The 15,892-nt window shown below is 34.4% G+C and overlaps 1 non-coding gene and 1 pseudogene across 1 annotated transcript; one reads left to right on the top strand and one right to left on the bottom strand.

Annotated features, from left to right (window-relative positions):
• LOC112097308 overlaps positions 1-15,892 on the bottom strand; it is a 200,098-nt pseudogene that overhangs the window by 69,877 nt on the left and 114,329 nt on the right.
• On the top strand, positions 15,452-15,554 carry LOC112097504. Its single transcript, XR_002905036.1, has one exon. It is a non-coding gene; the product is annotated as a small nucleolar RNA R71 (small nucleolar RNA).

The raw sequence follows: 15,892 nt of genomic DNA, 5'->3' as shown, positions 1-15,892 counted from the left end.
TAAGCCATAATATACAGATCAAAGAAAAAGAAAAATTTTCTCTTTAACTTTGAGAGAAAAGTTTTTCTATTGCTAGTTATTTTTAGTAGTGACAAAAGTCCTCACACGTCAAGTGCAAATTAAACTTGAGTCATAATCTAAAATATTGTTGGTGATAGATTGTGATCTAACAAGATTAATGGTGATTAATCGTGACTTAGGAGCTTAATTTAATACAACAAAAAAAAAACAAGGGTACGATTTCTAAATTATGGTAATTCTATATGTTGCATGAGAAATTCCATCTATATATTTCCACTACAAAATGATTTTTAACTAACGAAAATAAGCTTTATTACATCAGTGCCCTTGAGATTGGGGCACATTTCAATATGTTGATATATATTGCTTTTCTAGATGCTCTAATCCTTGAAGTTTCTTATCTCTGAACATTTTTGAAGAATTGGGAGCAATAACTAATGTTTGAGGAGTAAATAGGATATTGAAAATGCACCGCCACGTGCTGATATGAAGGTTACATGACTATAAGTTGTCTTTGTGAGGCACCTAACCTATACCAGATGAAATGCAAGTTATGCAACCCAAAGGGGGGGGGGGGTGAACTGAGATTTTAAAAAATTATGCTAATCAAATGAGTAAGGGAAGAAAAAAACACAAAGATTTTTACGTGGTTCGACAATTCCCGCCTACGTCCATGCCTCCAAGCACACCGAGCTTGATGATTTTACTATCCAAGCCTCCTAAGGCTTCAAATGCTTACAATTGACTTCCAAGGTGTTAATGAACCTTTACAACAAGAGATTATCCCCAATCTCTTAACCCAAGTGTATCCTAACACTTACAACCTCTCAATTTGATTTTACAAAAAGGATTATAAATTTTTTTCTCACACAATGTGTTTGAATACAAATGAAAGCGCAATATGTGTGAATAAATGAAATGAATACACAAAGTTTGTGCTTTTAGATTTGCAGAGAAATGCTTAAAATATTAATGGTTGCATCATCTAAAATAAGTTTGATTTGAGCCAATTTATAGTTGAGGAAGAAAACTAGTCGTTATTTACTTTTTGGTGATAACCGGCTTGCCACTTTTGTGAATCCGGATAGCCGCTTTATGTTACCGTTATGTTCAAAAATTAGATTTTTTGCACATCCAGTATGCTGCTTTCATAATCCGGTTAGTCGTTTTCATTCTAGGGAGATTTTGCCCATAACCAGTTTCCAACTTTCTTCAATCCGGTTAGCAACTTTGCTATAGTGACTGCTATAGTGAACTATTTTTTAAAATTATAATTTTACCTCAAAACTTTCTATAACTGTATTATGGCCTAAAAAGTCATGAAACTTTATAAATAGGTCCAATTTTAGAATTTCTTAATAATGCTGGTTATTCCTAATTTTTTTTGAAATTATGATATGGCCTAAATATGTGGAAATTATAATATGATTCAAAATATTTTAAATATTTACAAATAGGCCCAAATCTGGAATTCAAAACAATACTTATTAAAATCAATCTTTTTCATTTTAGTCCACATCTTGAAAAAATAACTAATTTCATAAAATTATTTTCTTGTTATAAAAGCATAATGTGTAATTATTTATTTATCCAAAACATGTGGTTTGTTATCATCAAAATCAATCATTTTATAGCCATGTAGGCTAACACCAGCCACACTAGGTAATTAAGCGGGTACACGGGGTGCGCGGCATCAGAGCCAAGGTAGTTAAAGAAAACATCGAAAAATACCCCCACGTGTGATATTTCCATCGTTCAAAGAGAATATTCGATTTGACAAAATCAAATAAGGAATGTCTTGTTGAAAAAGAGGGGACAACTGGCTGTCACACATGCAAAAATAAAAAAGCAGCATGCCTAGGACAGTGGTCCTTAAGTACCACATGTAAAAGTTGTCCAAACAACCTCTGTAGAGCTGTCCTAGATCCTTGCTTCCCAAGCATGCTTCTAACGGCCCAAAAAGCATGATAAAGATGAAAATGATGAAAATATCGTAAAAAGGACAGTAGAATCACTACTAGAGATGTGCCACATGGCATGTTAACCAGAATGTGCTATATAAAGGCAACGAGGTTCTATCTTTCTCATACTCATCACAAACACACACAAAAAAATGAGCTGAGGTCTTATTCAACCTCTAGCCAGCATTATAAATGGCATGCAAGCTCTCAATTTCATAAAAAGTTCAAGTAGCTGACTTGGGCATCCAAAGACGTTCTTTCAAACCCTCTCCCCCCATATGATCTCTTACTTTTATCAGCCCTTCTCCCACTCTTTTTCATCTCCTTCAAAGTCCTAAAACAACTCACATACGACGATCAAGTGAGGTATCCTGAATTTCAAAAAATAAATTCATTGTTTTAGTGAGCTTTTGTCCCATTTTCTTGCACCCAAAGTCCACTTAAAACAACTAACAATCTGATGATATTTTTGGATGATTAACTGTTTAGTATTGGCTATAAGAATTTGGGGTTATGAGAACATCCACCATCGATTGCCTTTTGGTTTTCAGAATCCATGTTGCATTTAGAAGATGTTTGTACAATTTGATTACAGTTTACAATATTTTTAATCAATTTAGGTTCTTAACTTCTCTTGGATGCAATTATCTTCTCCTTTATACTTGTCTAGTTTAGGAATTAAATATAAGATCTTATAAACTATAGGTAAATTTGTAACCATAAAGCAAATTCATTGCATCATAGTAGTGTCATCAATAGAACTTTAAAACTAAGATTCAATACTATCAGCTTTCAATGCCAAAATTTCAGCACTGGATTTTTAGTTTTATTAAACGGATGCTTAGGCAATAAAATGGGTAATCAACCTTTTTTCAAATTTTATCTTGTAAGTAGAAAATAATTCAAGACAAGTAAAAAATCTCAACTTACTTATCATGGACATTTTGTTCATGTGTTATTGGTGGTTCAACAAATAGTGTTTGAAGTTATTTAGTCACTCTCTATTTCTCTTAGTTTTAGTTGTTCATATGTATGTGTTTGGGTTCCAATGTTGGGTAAATGCTCGAGTACAAAGTTTTTAATTTTTAATTTTTTCTTTTTGATCAAAATCATCCACAATTTGCTATATTGTTGAGTTTCAACACTTTTATATGAATTGAGGGTTGTTGAATTAACTATGAAGATAATCAGTCAAGCATTGCGTTGTTTATACTAGAAATTCGTGGATAATCTTATCTTTGTTGTGTTAATGTTGCTTTATCTGAGATCCTAGCTATTTTAAGACAAAATAACCTTGCAGCATTAGCAAATATTGAAATGGAATGGTTTGTAAGAATGAATTCAGGCTTCAGGTCATGCTAGGCCCCATAATAAGCAGTCAAGTCCTGCATGTCAAACAATGGAGACGTGGCTGCTTGAAATGTTTTATTTTCTCTTATACTTGGTGACATATTTTGCATGTTAGATGAAGTTGAGCATAATTTGCGTTGTAACTTGTGACTAAAGATGTAGTAGTTTTCCCAGTTCAGATTATGCTACTATGCTTAGAACAAAGGTAGACCTATATGTCTAGACCTAGCCCTAGAAAATTTTGCTTATACCTTTTAATTTTTGTATATTTTTTCATAAAATAATAGAATTTTGGTTTATTTTCAAGTATATTTCCAATTCAATTTTTTTTTCAATTAGAGTTGGAGACCTATTACATAAAATGATTCAATTCTATATTTATTAAATAAATTGAAATCATTAGGAGGCTAAAATGTTAGTACTGCTTTTAAATTATTATAAAAATATTGTGGTTTGGTCTAATTGGAAAAAAACAAGTATGCCATTATATTACAACATTTCCTTAGGAGTAATTTTACAATAAGCAAATCCTTTATTTTAACTAAAGCGATAATGCCAGAGATATCAATATTTAAGTCTCAACTTGAATCTCAATACTATATGTCACTCATTTGTTATATAATAAATCGAAGATTACTTATTACTCTATTATACTATCTAATTGATTAAAGCCACATCAGTTAGGATTTAAATGTTGAGATCCTCAGCATTACATAATAATATAGTAGCAATTAACAAAATTTTCATAATTTCATGATTTATTTCCTTCACAGTCATACTTATTCTTTTTCTTTCCATTAAGTCAAAATTATTCATGTACCTCACATTCTCTATCACTAAAATAAAAAAAATTCATAAATAATTTTTTTGATGTACATTTTATTATGAGTTTATTAGTTGTATTGTTGTCATTCATTTCTTAAATATATGTATTTTACTAAGAGTTTTGATATCACGTTTCTTGATATATGTGTTATTTTTACTTCTTGACATGAACTGAAATTCACATAAATATTTATCATAAATTTATGAATTAGTGCAAAGTAATAAAAATTCCTAAGTTCGCTTCTAACTTAGAGAGTCATTGGCCAACTTTAACTTTTGTCGATGCTTCACTTCAGATTTATTGGATGTTGCCAAGTATCCCACATCATACGAATGATTCTCGCCTAATTTGGGGAACAATTGTGTAATGTTGTTCTAATATGGAAGAATTGTTTTTCCAACAAACCTTAAAAGAGGAGAGGATGTTTGAACATAACACTATTGTTGGTCTCCTGCCTAACAACTTAAGCTTTTGGGTGTAGTGCCAACTTAACATGGTATTAGAGTTAATTTGACTAAAAGGTTCTGTGTTTGAGCCACCCCATGTGATTTCCATATCTGTTTGTTTCTCTCTCCTTCTATAGATCTTTGGTTTGCTTCTATCAGAAAAGAGGAAACCTAATCTGCTTTTTATTTGGAAGTTCTGAGACATCTGAAGGTTAATCCAACAAATTGAATTTTGGTTGATGGTAGGTATCCTTTTGTTTTCTCTTGATTATATCCTTATGAGGACAGAAACATGGTCTCATAGTCTGCTTTAATTACCGTTAGAACCAGTCTATTGATAATGTTCCTTAAGACTAATGCTTCTTAACAATAAAGGTAGACATGTATTGATTAAGTGCTCTTTAAAAAATCAATACAAATGGTTTAAGTAAGTGGTGGAATGTTTTGTAGTTGTTTTAACACCTTGAGTTAGGACTTAAAAAGATAATTTTGTTTCCTGCTAGAGTAAATACTCTAGAACTTCGTTTGTGACTGGCGTAGATTGCTTGTGCTCTTATTGAAAACACGATAGTGTATGATTTAATATTCTAAATTTTTAAGAATAAATTCATATCTTTGGACTAACTCTAGGCTGCAGTGGATGTTGGCTTAGTTGGCCTGCATTTCAATAATGCAAATTTGCTACTGAATAATCTCTCTCAAATGGGATTTGCATTTCAACAAGTTAATGACAAAAAAGTCATCATCTATCATATAGCTCAAGGAAGAACCACAATTTGAATTTCATTTTACTTTATAGTCATTATATCATATTAGTGTTGGCAGTTTCATCCTGAGTAGGCCTAAGTAAGTACTATGCTTTACTCCTCTTTTGTTTACTGGAATATATTGTGGAAAAGAAAAAACAATTGAAATTTGTCAAGTTAATAAAAGAACCTGTGACTTTAGGTAATTTTTGATTATTTGAATGAAACTTGTCTTTATTCAATAATGGCTTAGAATAAATAGCTAAAATTACAACATTCAAATCCCTTAAAAAGTAGCTAAAGAGTTGTAACTACTCCTTAGTACTACCACTTCCTATGATAATAAAGAAGCAAAATGCATTAGACAAGGACTACAAGTTATCCACTAACTTTTGTAGACAATTATAAGAATTAAAACATTAATTAGACCAAACCAAATACATATTCGTGTCCCTAATAACTACTTCCCCCTTAAAAAAACAACCGTGTCCTTAAGCTTAAATGCTTAAAATTAATTTCCCAGAAGATAATTACAGTGGCAATGAATTTTTAGGAGCTCCATCAATAATTTCCATATCTTTATGAGCATCATTATCATTAAAGCAAGTTTAAATCACAAATAATTTTTAACAACGACATCTAAAACCAATTGTTCCTTACATTTAATGCACAATCGTTTCTTTCTTCTTTCATCTATTTATTCCATAGTAATCTTTTGATTGGTATTGACGCTGAATGTTGAGTGCTAGAGAATGTATATTTATAAAGGGTAAAATCATCATTTTGCGCTCCACGTCTTACTAACATTTCTACTTTTATATATTTAAGTCCTTTAAACTTTGTTTGTTCGTGTTTTGTTATAATTTAAGTATTTTATATATTTCAGGAGTATTTTGGTCATTTCATGATTAACAAGAGGTCAGGCAGTAAAAAGAATAATATTTTTTATCTCAGAATAGCTAAAGACCTTAAGAAGGGCATAAAGGGCAAAAATGTAAATTAAAAATTTTAGTGGGGCCTAGCTAACGTGGCATTGATTGATGACATGACAATGTTGACCGATGATGTGGCAGCATTTTATTAAATCGAAAATGTTGATGTGGCACTAACCAAGATGACGTGTTGGCACATTATTGGACCAAAAAATTGACTTTTGTATTGACTGCTAACGTGGCAGCATATTAGTGTACCAAAAAATGTGCATACGATATGTGAACATATACGGAAAGACAACCTTGATGATATGTTTTATCTAATCAGAGCTTGCCATGTGGCGTAATCCTAAGCGTCTGAATTATTTTTATCTAATGACCCTGATTTACTTGCTGTATTTACAAATAAGGGACTCCTCTTAATTCGACAGCGGATTTTTGATTTTATATGTACTTTAATAAAATTACCATTTTACCCCTTGTTCAAATATGAGTGACTAATTTAGTTTCAATTTTTAGTTGAAGGTGAAGCCTTAACATTATCCATAGGCTTAATTTGGTAAGTTTACTTTCTCTCTGTTTGATTAATTTGGGTTGTTTTGACTTATCGTTAACAAACAGTAACGATCTTCTCTAGATTTTATACAGTATACTGACTCCTTAGCACAAGATTATTATTGTTTGGTACGATGAACACTTTACATTATTTCTATTAGTGAGAAACTGGAATCACCTTGACTCAATGTTGACAAAAAATTTATATAAGTTATTTAGTAGACAGTCTTGCCACATTATCTACAGTATGATTATTATTATTTGGCAAAACGTGTACTTGATACCACAAATGTCCATGGTTAAATGTGGTATGTCTAGCTCAAGTTTGGCGATCTTCATCCTCATTTTCATATCTTATTTCTCATTTTATCATCAAATACACACCCACACAACTAACCCCCTGTCTTGTGATAGAGTACCTCTAAACATAACAGGGCAACCTCTCTCCCTTCTACTCACTTTTAAACCACACACTTGTTTTATTTGTAGTCATCCAAAATCCCACCAAAACACTTGGCGCCATTTTGGTGGGAAGCGCAATAAAAAGCTCCACAATGGTTGCCGAGTTATTTTGTTTTATATTTGGTACAAGATGGAAGATGATCATTTCTCCAATGACAACCTTGCTATCATTGAGCAAGATAATGATTATGAAAATGAACCAACTATAGAACATATGAAGAAGATAACAAAAATGGACAAGGAAAAGACCATAAAAACCTCAACTAGTATTCACCATAGTGAAGAGTTTCTCATTAAGAGGCACTTTGATGAGTTTGCCAATAAGATTTATCGTGCTATTGCCTTGCAAGTTTAAAACCTAAAAGGTGGTCCAAGTAAACAAACCACCACACAAGCCTTAGGTGACAAACTTGTCATCCAATACCAAAAGGCCCCAGAACCAAGCAAGCAGCTCAATCTCGCCATAGCTAAATCAAAAGTCCAGTCTGCTTGCTCTAATGATGAAAGATCCACTGCCAATAGTAGATCCAATGGCAGCATGGGGCGAAAGAGTGGAAAACAACCGATTGAAAATTTACGGGATAAGGTCAACACTGAGAGATCTTCCTATGATAAGGAAGATTCCTATGATAATTTGAGGATACCTCTAGGAATCCTTGACAAGATGTCTTTGTCGGAGGAACAAATGAGAAAACTCTCCTAGAAATATAGCTCCAATGTTAGGGATCAAGCACTAATTGTGTATCAATCGCCGTTCACTAGTGGAAATTCATGGAGAAAATCTCTTTACTGAATTCAACATGCCTCAGATCGACAATATGAGGTTACTTTCGACCCCATTAAGCATACTGAGCTATACATAGATCAAATGCTTATAAAGGGAGTTGGGGAAAATGCCATGTGCCGTATGTTTACGAACACTCTCATAGGTCAAGCCAAATCCTAATTTTGGTCCTTCAAGACAAAAAGCATAGTTAGCATTGATTAGCTACTCTCCGAATCCACCCACAAGTTTTGCTATGCTTGTTATTAGGAGAAGTCTTCCTCGAAACTAGCTTTTATCACTAGCCTCCTTTGTTGATCGTTTTCATTAAGAGGTCCTCCACACTAGAGCCTTTGGTTATAAGAAGATGTTGGCTAATTTCACAAAGAATTTTTAAGGAGAGAGAAGGTCCTTTCAGAAAGCTGAGCCATTGATATAAGGAGAGGCTAGAGCAGCAGAATGAATATAAAGATAAATACCAACTCAAACTCTAAAAAAAACAAGCTTAATACAACAAAGATCAAGGATCACTCTAAAAAACAAGAGGCAAACTCCAATAAGGCATTTTTAATGTGCCAACCCTAGCAACTTGGAGGATGGGGTCGAGGATTCTATTATTAGCACATGTCTAGAATTCCCGTATGCCCTCAGGAAGAGCGTTGTGAAAGCGAAAAGCCACTAGAAAAGTCGCCATATAACTCCTACAACCCTTTAAACAAGTTACTGGAGCATATTTTCTACTACATCTACGATAACAATCTTTTGAGGCCTCATTAGCCAATAAAAAAATATCCAATATGAAGAGAAGTTTTAAGTATCGTGAGGTGCATAAAGACTTTAGGTATAATACCACTGAATTTTTTCAATTGTAAAATGAGAAAGAGGCATTGATTATCAATGGGTACTTAAAGGAGTTTGATGCTGGAATGAGAGATACTCGAAAGTTCATGAAGGAAGCTAAAGGGAAATAACCTCGAAAGAAGAGCCTTGATGAAAAACAGCCTCGCGATCTCAAAAAGGGTATTTATGTGGGTATAATAGCAGAAAACCCACACTTGCTGATAGTTTAAGAAGGTCAATCAAAACTTATGTGAGGGATATTGTTGTTAGAAAAGAAGTTAACACGTCCAACTAGGGCTCACCTCTAGCAGCCCAACATCGAGTCCTAATTATGTTTAACGAGCAACAAGCAGAAGATGTGGTCTATCTACGCGATGATGGCTTATTCATCATCCTGAAGATTGGAGCGGACAGAGTAGTTCAGACTTTGGTTGACGCGGAAAGTTTGGTGGGTGTTACTTTAACGAGGTGCTAGATCAGCTTACTCTTGAATCAATTCGGATAACTACTAACAACGCCCCTTTGATTGGCTTTATTAGTGAAATTTGGTGTCCAAAGGATAGTTATCCTTCCAATTCACTGGATATGACCCCTTATAAGGTGGTCCATATGGTCAATTTTATAGTGGTAGATAACCCATGAGCTTATAATGTCATTTTGGGCCAATCATGAAATAATAACTAAGCAACCTAAGAAGGGGGTGAATTGAGTTTCTAAAAATTATGCAATTCTTAAATAAAAGTTAAAGCAAATATTAAACGAATTTAAAGTAATAATAAATAAATCAACCAAAATATAAAAAGATAAGGGAAGAGAGATTGAAACACAAAGGTTTTTACGTGGTTCGGCTAACTTTGCCTATGTCCATGCCTCCAAGCACACCTACAATTGACTTCTTAGGTGTCAATCAACCTTTACATTAAGAGATTATCTCCAATCTCTTAACCCAAGCGTATCCAACACTTATAGTCACTCAAAACAAAGATTCCAAATTTGTTTTTCTTTCACACAATATATAAGATTACAAATCAATGCTTATTGTGTGAATAAATGAACAAGAATGAATTTGAAGCTCAATGAATGTTGTATTCTCAATTATAAGCTCAATGATAACGTTGTGATCAACCTTTTTTTTTTTTTAATTTGATTGAGCTTATTTATAGTTGGAGTTGAAAAATAGCAGTTGTTGACTTTCTGCCCGAAATCGCATCGCCGTTAATAGTTATCGATTAACTGTTTTGACTGGTCCTAGTGACCGGTGAGTTGAATTTTAAATAAACGGTTGACCATTTGGCATTATCGGTTTATCGTTAATTTCCAGAGACGGGCAAAATAAATTTTTGCTATTCGTTCTTACTAAACGATTGAAGGTTAACATAGAATGACGTTATGGAAATTGTTGGTTAGCCGTTTGCCGTTAATGGTTTGCCGTTTAATTCCAGTAACATGCCCAGCACACTTGCCTTGTCCGTTTTTGCTAATTGGTTCAAGTGTAAGGATTTATCCCTTTCTAAAAATTATCGATTAACCGTTTCAAAGTAAACGATTCACCGTTTACTTCCAGAATCACAATTTTAACCAAATTTCGCAAATAATGATTTTCTGATTAAAGTTAACGATTATCCATATTTCATAAACATATTTAGAAAGATTATACGGCTTTTGAGAAATTGTTTATTAATGAAAACTCTAATATTTTAATAAAAAACATTTAAAGTTTGTTATCATCAAAATCAATCTAATGAACATATACATGTTAACATTCTCCCTTTTTTTTTATAATGACAAACTCTTCTAATATTTTACTCCCCCTAAATGTATGGCCAATTACATTTTTAACCAAAAAACAAATTTTAGCCAATATAATTTTTTTTAAAAACATATTATTGAAAATTTTTCAAGATTCAAAAGACATATGATATTTATCTCCCCCTTCATCATAAAAAAGAAAAGATAGAAAAGAATAATTAGAACATGATTAGTAAAAAAAATAGCAAGATGAAGTTATTACCCATTTTATGCAAGCAAAAATTTCGGCAGAGTCTCCCCTGAAAAATGAACATATCCTTAAATATAAAACATGGTTAAAACGCTTCTATATAAGCTTAAACAAGTTGCACAACCCAACAACTCCCGCAATTCATCAATCCACACACATAACTATCCATCATCAAAATCATCAAGAAAGCGTTATGCAATCCAAGCAGAAATATATATGTCAAAAAAGACATATAAACATAACATGAAATGTATGTGGGAAAAAAAAGCCAGAAACTAAGAGGGAGGTTACGAATATGAACTGCCAGGGTCATATCCAAAATAGCGAAGGAGGGTGCGTTGTCCAGCAATGAGTTCGAGCTACCGGTCTATACACTGCTCTTGCAAGGTCTGAAATTTGGATTGGAGCTGCTGCTGTTGCATGTAGAGGACATCCAATTTGGTCGAGGATCTACTACTGCTGCTTGGAAAGTCAGCAAACATCATCAACCAACTTCTGCAGAGTGTCCGAAGTTGGTGGCTGCACAGGAGCTGAAGGCTGCTCGGGAGCTAGAGGATGATCAGTATCCATCTCACGCTCCTCAGTGTCGGAATCAGCTGGAAACTGGGGTACAGATCAATAAGGAGGAGGTGGAGTGCGAGCTCTTAGCCTATAGTCGGGAAGCTGATCAGGGGAATAAATATCATTAAGTATCCGATAATCTTTTGGAGCAACCAAAGTATCTCAGTTCTTGGAGTTGGAGGTCTTGAGTCATTCGTCGTTCTTCCGAGAAAAGCCAATGCTAGTCATGGCTTCCGGACCAATCCGTTTAGTCTCCTTATGCACGGCATCCCGAAGAGGCACTTGGAAGTGCCGTAGTATTTTAGAGATGATACTGCCATTAAGGAGGAAGCAGTGGTTAATCGCAGGGGTACTCAGCATGTGTCTCAAAATGACATACCCAAGGTATTAAGGTTTCCCCGCAATGAGATTGTCCAATAACGCTACATCCATCCTCGTTACCTCATTGGAATGACCTTCCTAGGAGTAATAATATGCTACTTAATAATGTGGAGGATTTGAACTTGTAGAGGCAATAATTGTGACCGTAAAGGAAGAGCATAAATGTCACTAGTAAGATCCAGAAGCCGACAAATGTTTCGAACACCAACATGATGAGTAAAATTAGCAAACGAAAGTGCTTTTCTAGATGTATAGATCTTATGACCAGTATTCGAAATTCCCAGGATGTTGTTTATCCTTAACATCAAATTCAATAGGAATACCCCCAACATGAGTAATTATCGTATCTAATCGATTTGCAGAAATTTCCATGTTTGAATAGAAAATACGGACTAGATTAGGATAAACTCTATCATTAAAATCTAGGAAAATTATCATTCATATACCCTATAGATGCTCTATTATAAAAAATACTATAACACTTTGAGGGTGTATCAATCGTCCACCCTAAGTTGACAAAATGTATCTGCCGTCTACCAAACTGTTACTTACCGTTTAAATAGGATAACTCCACATGGGTAATTTGGTCTTTTCATATGATACAAGTGATAATTTCAGGGTATACAAGTGATAATAAAAGAATTTAAGGGTATACAAGTGATAATTTTCAAGGGTAAAATCGTCAATTCACTATTATTCCGTTAACTTTCAAACGGCAGCTAACTGTTTGGTAGTTGGCAGATAACTTTTGTCAATTTTGGTGGACAATTGATACACCCTCAAAGTGTTGTAGTATTTTTGATAACAGAGCATCTATAAGGTATACGAATGATAATATCCCTAAAATCTATAGCCGACTCCCAAGGTAGTAGCATATTCCTAACACTTCTACTGCAAACAATCAACTCTCTAAAGTTTTTTATATCCACAACATAAGAGTCAAGTACCTTCCATCTTATGAAGTGGTCCTCGAAGCGCTTGGCCAACGGAGCTGTGGGGAAATGAATTCTTTTGAATTCAGAGGTTTCATATGGAGGTATAGGAGTCCTACTGGGAGCAGCTTTTCTCTTCCGAGTTCGACGAGACGAGTTAGCCATGGATACACTGAAAGAAGTGGGGAAAATTTGAAAAAGATGAAAATGGAGGAAATATAATCGATTTAAGGGTTAAGAGAGAGTAGAGGAAATGATTGGGAGGTTCAATTTGGCCAAAAGAGGACAAAAATCTGGCCAAGATCAAAGAAATCCGTTCGGCTGCTCTTAGGGTTTTAATTTCAGAAATTTGAATTTGGGGCTTAATTTGATGTTTTGAATCAGTAAAAGTTGTCTAATGATGATTAGAAATGATTCTAACAGAGTGATTTGGCAAGAAAATGCAAGAAAAATGATGGATTGGAGAGAAAGAAAGCTTCGGTTTCGCGTCAATGGAGAAAACGATGAGAGGCTAAATGAAACCGAAGAAGAAAATATTGGAATAATTTATATCGTATGAAAACGGCGAGCCATTTTCTGTAATCGTTGAGCCGATAAATTCCAAAGAGAACTTAGTAGAAAATGGTTAACGGGTAGTCATTAACGATGAAGTAGTAAATTTCAGTGAGCTCTCTATTTTTAATCGGTTTACCATTTTCAACAAATGGTTTGTTGATAATTTGCGGATATCACATCCTTGTTTCTGGATTTAAATGGTACACCGTTTATTTCAACATGGTTATCTGTTTATTTTATCCATGATTTTGCACATTTGTTTTAATATTTTGCCAACAAATTATACATTCCAAGATAATTTCATGGGAAAATATCCACCGTCCACCCGTTTTTTACACCTTTTTCAAAAATATACAATTCCTTCATTTTTTGGCTAAAATCCACCTAAAGTTGCATTTTGTTTCACTTTTCCACTTCCGTTTGGAATCCGTTAAGAAAACTAACGGAAACTTAAAAAAATGACCATTTTACCCCCAAAACGAAAATTACAATTTCACCCTAAAAAATGCTAAAAATAATCATGTTGCCGAAGGACAACTGCATATTTCCAGTCCTGCATTGAATGTGAGCATCGGCAGTTGCCAAGAAAGGTCGGCCTAGGATAATGGGAATGTGCGTCCTTGAATCTTGTATTGGTTGAGTATCAATTACAATGAAATCAACAGGAAAATAAAACTTGTCTACCTGGATAAGCACGTCCTCTACAATACCACGAGGTATTTTCGTGGACCGATCTGCAAGTTGTAACACCACTGGAGTTGGGTGTAATTCTCCCAGTCCAAGTTTCATGAATACTGAATAAGGCAACAGATTTACACTAGCTCTTAAATCCATCAAAGCATTCTCAATTGTGTTGTTCCCTATACTACATGAGATAGTGGGGGAGTCTAGGTCTTTGCATTTTAGAGGAATTTTGTGTTGGAGTATAGAACTAACGTTTTCTGTTAAAAATGCCTTCTTTTGAACATAAATATTTATATTTTTTGTACAAAGGTCTTTAAGAAACTTGATATAAGATAGAACTTGTTTTATAGCATCAAGCAAAGGGATGTTAACACTTACTTGTTTGAAGATTTCAAGAATCTCACCTGTGGATTTTCCCTTCTTTCCTTTAGCTAACCTCTGAGGAAGTGGAGCTTTGGGAACATATTTTCGTGGGTTGGTTTCTTCTTTCTCTTCCGATGGTGAGTCCTCAACATTCACAGGTACAATTTGATTTTCTTTTGTCACTGGCATCTCCACTTTGTTATCGACTTTTTTTCTTTTCGCAAGGTCATGACGGCTTTGACCTCTTCGTGCTGCTGTGGTGAACTGGTACTTACTTCATGCACTCTTTTAGGATTAGACATTGGTTGACTTGGAAATTTGCCTTTCTCAACAGTCATTGCCAAGGTCTGAACTGAAGAAGCAAGCCGTTCCACCATCTTCTCGAGGCTTGAAACTGATTGGGCTTGTGAGTTGAAGCCTGCTCTCATCTCATTTCGTAGTTCATCAATGGTGCGGTTCTGTTGCTCAATCGTGGAGTGAGTAACATTATTAAAATTCTGGAATGAATCCTCCTATGTTCTGGGTTGAGAGTAATTCTGGTTCTGATTGTATGGTCTAAATGGTGGCTGAGAGGCTTGAGGAACTTAGGGAATTAGTTGCATTGGTGGAGCTGGAGCTGCTGGTCGATTCTGTTGGAATTCTTGAGACCATGAAAAATTGGGGTGGTCTCTCCATCCAGGGTTATATGTGTTGGAGTATGGGTTGTAATTTGATGGTTTTCTCATTACACCTATGACATTGGCTTGATCTGAGTATGAGTCATGGTCATGTGGTTCTGTTGATTTAGCAGGCATTAACGATGCTATTTGTCGAGAAATACCTTCAACCATTTCTTTGACTTTTTTAATTCCTGAACTTGACTCGCCAATGTGAACCTCATTCACTCCTTTAATTCTTTTAGTATTCCTGAGCAATCGACTCCGTTGTTGGGAATTATCTGCTTGTCGCTGGAAGAATTCCCAAATCTCTAATGCACTTTTTGACATTAGCTCTCCTCCACTTGTTGCCATTAGCCATTCTTGCACATTCGGCAATAATCCCTCTAAAAAGTATTGGCATTGGTGCCATTTCTCGTACCCATGATGTGGACACTTCAAGAGTAACCCATTGAATCGCTCCCATGTTTCGAAAAACTGCTCGTCTTCTCTCTGGGTAAACTCTGAAATTTCCTACGAATAACATTGGTTTTATGCATTGGAAAATATTTATTCAAAATTTTTTAACCATTTGTTCCCATGATGTAATGCTATTAGCAGGCAATGTATTGAGCCGTGAATGAGCTCTATCCTTTAAAGAAAATAGGAATAGTCTAAGTTTAACATCATCATCTGAAAAATTCTCATTTTTAAATGTTTGACAAACAGCATGAAAATCATTCAAATGATTATATGGGTTCTCATTTTTTAGGCCATAGAATGTTGGGAGACAATTTAGCACACTAGATTTTAATTCAAAACTCCTAGCAGCTACATTTAGGTATCTTATGTATGATGTGCTTAAATTAGCTAAGGGACT

The sequence above is a fragment of the Citrus clementina genome, unplaced genomic scaffold, assembly GCF_000493195.1.
Source record: "Citrus clementina cultivar Clemenules unplaced genomic scaffold, Citrus_clementina_v1.0 scaffold_6, whole genome shotgun sequence".
Taxonomy (NCBI): Eukaryota; Viridiplantae; Streptophyta; class Magnoliopsida; order Sapindales; family Rutaceae; genus Citrus; species Citrus x clementina.
This window is presented reverse-complemented; position numbering and strand designations above follow the sequence as displayed.